Source organism: Rutidosis leptorrhynchoides, chromosome 3, assembly GCF_046630445.1.
Source record: "Rutidosis leptorrhynchoides isolate AG116_Rl617_1_P2 chromosome 3, CSIRO_AGI_Rlap_v1, whole genome shotgun sequence".
Taxonomy (NCBI): Eukaryota; Viridiplantae; Streptophyta; class Magnoliopsida; order Asterales; family Asteraceae; genus Rutidosis; species Rutidosis leptorrhynchoides.
Genome location: NC_092335.1, coordinates 568002594 through 568008762, shown reverse-complemented (window position 1 = coordinate 568008762; position 6169 = coordinate 568002594).

Sequence of the window (6169 nt, the reverse complement as noted above, 5' to 3'; positions counted from 1 at the left end):
CATAAATTAACTCTTAGGTAGTCAAACATTTCAACTTTTTCATCATCAGTATAGGTTCGAAAATTATCAACCTTATACAGCATTTCAGATTTCCATTGAGGTGAATCCTTTTTCAGATCAGCTTCCCTCATATCAGCCATGAACGTACTACCATTATCATCCTCATCAGACTCCTCGGCCTCCTTAGCCATCAAATACAACTTTTTACTAGAAGCATAACCAGCATCATCATCATCATCAGTATCACTGTCAGAAGATGAAGAAGAGCTGGTTTCATTCCAATCATGATGCTCAGCAACTAGAACTTTTTCTGGCTTCTTTCCCTTTTTATCAGCCTTTGCACTTTCCTTCATCTGAGCTTTCATAGCTTTGTACTTGTTCTTGTACTTGTCAACTTTTGAGAAAGAGTTAGCATGTGAGACATTAAGTTTCCTGGACATGCATTCAGCCGCAAAATGTCCAACCTTCCCATAATTGTAACACTCAGATTTAGGACCCTTGACTGATTTGCTGCTATACTTAGCACTTGGTTTCTTACTCCCTTTGTATGACTTGCTGGTTTTATTACGATTAAACCTTTTGAACTGCCTAGCCAGTAAAGCCATACCTTCAGCCATACCTTCAGCCATACCTTCCACATCATCTTCATCATCACTGCTTTCTTCAGACCCAGTACCACTATCCACATCATCTTCAGCTGACTCTTCTTCTGCTGTCAACTTTAGAACCAGTAAAGCCTTTTGAGCTTTCTTTTTAGCAGCAGCCATAAGAGCAGTATCATCTGTTTTAGAAGATTTTGAAGTGGTGGGGGCAGACGTAAAGTTTTCTTTCAAGTTTAGTTCAAGTTTAGCTTCTGCCTTCTCATGGTTCCAAAGTGTACCATAGAGGGAAGACATGTTAAAGTTCTTTAAAGTCTGGGTGATTCTTAGAGGGTCAGTCACTGGTTTCCATTTGGCAGACAATGAGTCAATGAATTTGTTTACTTGTTCAAAATCAGTATATGTGATTTTCAAAGTAAGCAGGTCAGCAACTAAGGAGTTAAACCTAATGAAGGTTTGCTTAAGGGTCTCATTCTTATAGGCAAAGAACATTTCATACTCTCTTTTCAAAGCAATAATCTTGTTCTGCCTAACCTCATCCATGCCTTCATAAGTAACATCTAGGTAGTCTAAAATAAGCTTAGCATTCAGTTTTTTCTTAATCAGTTTGAACAGGTGATTAGGTAAAGTTATAGCTAACAGAATTCTGATCTTAGGGTAAAGTCTAACACGACGTTTGTCCTCAGCATCCCATTTAGCTGGAGTGAGAACAACCTCTCTGCCAGGAATGGCAGGAGTGTTAGCAGTGGCTGGAATGCTATCAATAGTTTCAGTTGGGACAAATGGACCATCTGTGGCAATACCATGCATAAGTGGGTCAATAGACTCCAAGTGAAGCATGATTCTTGCCTTTCAAGTTTCATACTCATCTTCATCAAATTTGGGTGGTCTATTGGATGAGCCATTTTCAAGGTAAGTTGTATTTGAGTATGCAGCCATGAGAGAATTCAGATCCAAGATATTAAATTATCAAGACTGAAGCTCTGATACCAGTTGTTGGTCCCTTGATTAACAACAGGAGTATTGTAGAGGGGGTGAATACAATTTCTCTTTAATTAACTTAACAGTTAAACACAATTTAGTATTCAAGTAAGTAAATTAAATAGAGTCAGAGGTAATTTTCAAAGGTTATTCTTTATTGATAAAATCACAAAGAATTACAACTATCCTTGGCGGAATGATAGTTGGTTGATACAGATTTACCTAGATTATAGCTATGAGGATAAACTTAAAGCTATTATACGTTTTGGACTCTAAATAATAAAACTCACACCACTAGTTGTTACAATAGTGGATACACCAATTTATAGTAGTCCTTTTATCCGAGTTATTATTCCATTGTCCACTGGTACATAGGATGTCTGTACTTGTAGAGACAACTGCATCAGAGAGCGTGCTCTCCTCTTTTCTCTTTGTTAGCTATTTGCAGAAACACCCCAATTTATTTTGGCACCACTATTTGTTTAAACAAATAGAATATTGTGTTCCCTAGGCATTGACAAAGTATAGCACATGTCTGCACATACGTTAAACTTATGCATTCTCACGTGGTCTTGTAAGGTCACTTGTCAGCCGCCGACGCGTGTCCTTTCCTGTTCAACTTTGTCTTTGATTTCTGTTAAATAGTACAATTGATGTAGACCACTCAAAAAACTACTATGCTTGTAATGGAGCATATCTGTCTTGTGTAGTAAGCTGCATTCCAGCTATGTTGATTCTTCATTGCTGAGTCACTTGATATTATTGAATTGCTGAGTATACATTCTGTGCTGATTGAAGAACATTGTCTACCTTGTGCTGGTAGACTAAGTAGCAACTAAACACTCGACACAGCAATATATGCTGTCTATACATAAACAAACTTGTGCTGGCTGCACATAACATTTTAGTGCAAATAAATTACAGTTTTGTCATAATTAAATCCTTAATTATTTTGGAGACTCAACATATATATATATATATATATATATATATATATATATATATATATATATATATATATATATATATATATATATATAAGAAAAGATCTGGTGATGTGATACAATTGATACAGATTTCGCAATCTGTTTGACAAACTGAGCGTAAAACAAAATGCCCCATCGACCCTACCTATACAACCTTTACATTACCAACATAACCTAATACATTAAAAGCAACAACACGTGTTCGGGAAAAAACAGGATCCCGGGGAATCAACAAACCAACTGATGTCGTGTTTGCTGTAGCGTTGACGTATCCACCACCAAGAAAACTAAATCAAGAAAGTCTTCACTTAAACCGAAGTTTGCAACTGCGAACCTCAATCCACAAGTCCCACACCTACCGGGCAACCCAGGAATATAGTTTGTTATAGCAAGGCCCTTTGAATATCAACAAATTATAGTGTAGTATTAATTATTTGTATTATGCATAAAAAAATAAATTACTCCGTAATCTATAGTATCTAATAAATTTCTAAAATAATGATTCTTTAAGTTAAAAAAAATCAAAAATAAAGAGAAAAGTTTTAAGGTCCCATGATGATGTCATTAAAATAGTTAATTCTATTTAATAAATATATTTACATGTTAATTCTATAATTTGTGAAACATTATGTACAACCTTATGATAAAACACCCCAATGACTATATATATATATATATATATATATATATATATATATATATATATATATATATATATATATATATATATATATATATATATATAATATTTGAAATATTATGTACAACCTTATGGCAAAACACTCAAATGACCTTTTGTACAATATTTGAAGATTATGTACAACTTTATGATAAAACACATTCATGACAATATGTAAAAATTTTATTACAAATTGTAAAATCTTTTACAAAACACTTCACGAACACATGTACAGACTTTAAAGCATATTGTATAATATTCATATAATAATTGTATTTTATTATTTTATTTTAAAATATGAAGAGTCATTTGTTATTACTAATAATTATTATATAAATATAAATACTCAATTTTTAAGCAAACTTTATTATTATTATTATTATTATTATTATTATTATTATTATTATTATTATTATTATTATTATTATTATTATTATTTATAATTATATTTGGTATATTATAATAATTATTATTATTTAAATATGAATTCTTTTTACGAGATTTATTACGTTACATATGTATGTGAAGTACATGTCTCAATAAAAGCTTGTAATGTAGGCTTCTATGACAAAGAAAATAGTAATTATGATGAAAATTGGAAGATATTGGTGGACGAATAAATGTAGTTCATTTATTCTGACAAAGTTAAGTAAATCAATATATGTTTGTAAAAAAACAAGTTTCTTAGTCGGAATCCTTGGTTTTACGGGTCATTAAAAACTAAATGACTAGCCTTTACATTTACTTAATATCTAAAGCATATCATTAAAGTGTTTCATTTAACAAATCCATGGTTTCACGGGTTATTTCACTAATATTTAAGAAAAATCTCATTAATAGAGATATGTATAATCCGTCAGACCACTTGTATCGGTATAGACGTTTCTTACTCGTATTTCTTGTTTTTTGCACTTTTTTAGTGACTATGACGTGTTTTTTTTTTATTTTTTTTTTTTGGGTGGAGTAGTGGCGGTGTTGGTTAAAAGTATATTGTGATGATGTGCTAAAATATAATTGAGTTAAGTATTAAATATGAATAAAAACAATATTTTTAAATTAATAATAAAAAAAAAGAAACGCATGTTTCTTCTTTCGTTAGAATCAAACGCAAAACAAAGAAACGCCTAATGTGACACACGGATACGGCTGGGTGTGACGTTTCTTCGGATCCAGGTGTGCAAGATACGCGGTCTCTTCCAACTGATACAAATAGCCTAAGTACTAAATAATTAGGATATGTTTATATCTATCCGTTTTCCTTATTAATGTGATACATGAAATAAAGTTATACTGGAGGAGTATATATATTTATTATAATCTTTTAAAGAAATAAAACTACATAATATAAGTATTTTATGTTTATTTGACCCAATGAGTGTCACATTTTGTAAGTAACCCACTTTCACGATTGTTTTCAAAAAAGTTTATGTGTTTTATAATTTCGTTAAACAGTTTTTTTAGTAAGCGAGGAAAACCCTCTAATGAACGAGCACATTGACTTTCCCATAAAAGGTAAAACCCCGAGTAGTAAACATGAATAGAATTTCATTAATATTTGTTACACAACATGTAGCTACTACACATAGTTCGTCACTACTAATCCGTTTCAATTCAAGTAAGAAACACATACTTAATAACGCAACTCGCAGCGAAGCGCGAGCCTAAATCATATATATTAATCCTCATGAGTTGTCACTGTTCACAATGAAAACACCGTAAATACCCCCAACTTCTGAGGTAATTTGGCATTTTATTTATTTATTATTTTGTTCTTTTTTCTTTACAACTTCTTTTCACTTCCTTTTTTCATTCCGTTATTTTACAAACGTCCAATTAACTGACCAAAACCATCATCCGTTAACCGATCGAATCCACCTTGCAGCGAAGCGCGGTTTTGTTTTCCTCGTTATTAAGCATATAAGATGCATGATCTAAACACTCCTTTAGTATGGGTGAGGTTTTAAAAAACGAGTCAGACCATTATTGGTGGTGATGAGGGTGATGGGATGTGATGAGTGTTTTTGTGGGGTATAGTGGTGATTTGGCAAAAGTGATGACTTGATGACGTGATGTAGTTTGTAGTAGTATGAGGTAATAGTTGTGTGATGGAGTTATTTTATTATTATAATTGATTTAATTAAATTATAAAAGGATTTATCTAAATTGTAATTGGTTAAAATCCATCCCCCCTCACCCAGAGAATTTTTACCTCTATCACGCTCGGAGGCGTGATGGTGGTGGATACTAGGTGATCAAGCTTCACTATTAATGGTCTAACTAGGAAACTAATTACTACTCCGTACTAACTGTGTTGAAAAAAAAAAAAAAAAAGCCTTCATAGTGTACGTTCCTATTTCTGTTGTTACATTTGGTACTCTTCATATAACTATCCAAAACAATCATCATAATTTTGGTTCAAACATGGTATCATGATAGATACGATCACAAAATGAATGATTCACAAACACACAATTCAAAACCGAATTAGTTCTCACATATATTGTTAACAAATCCAATAATACTAATACGTACGGAGTATAAAGCTTCTACCATAAGTATTGGGATGTTGCTAAATTAATTCATACGATGATTAGACATACTTCATTTTCCAATAAATGCCACCAAATTCTATCTAATCATTGAAGACACTGAAACAATACCCTGCAAAACTGGCAAATTTTCATGCCGACGAGTCATAGGAAACGCAAATATGATATCATCTTTCTTTCATTCTAATTGTTATAAAAGGTTTTGTTTATTCACAATTTTCGTACACTAGCTTGTACCGAAATTGTTTACTTGAATATATATATAAACTATGTATTAAGGAAACATAAATCATACTGTACAATTTTTTTAGAAGAAAACTAACCAAAGAATTTTCATCAACCGATAAATCATACTATTGGGTTTGTATATAAGTA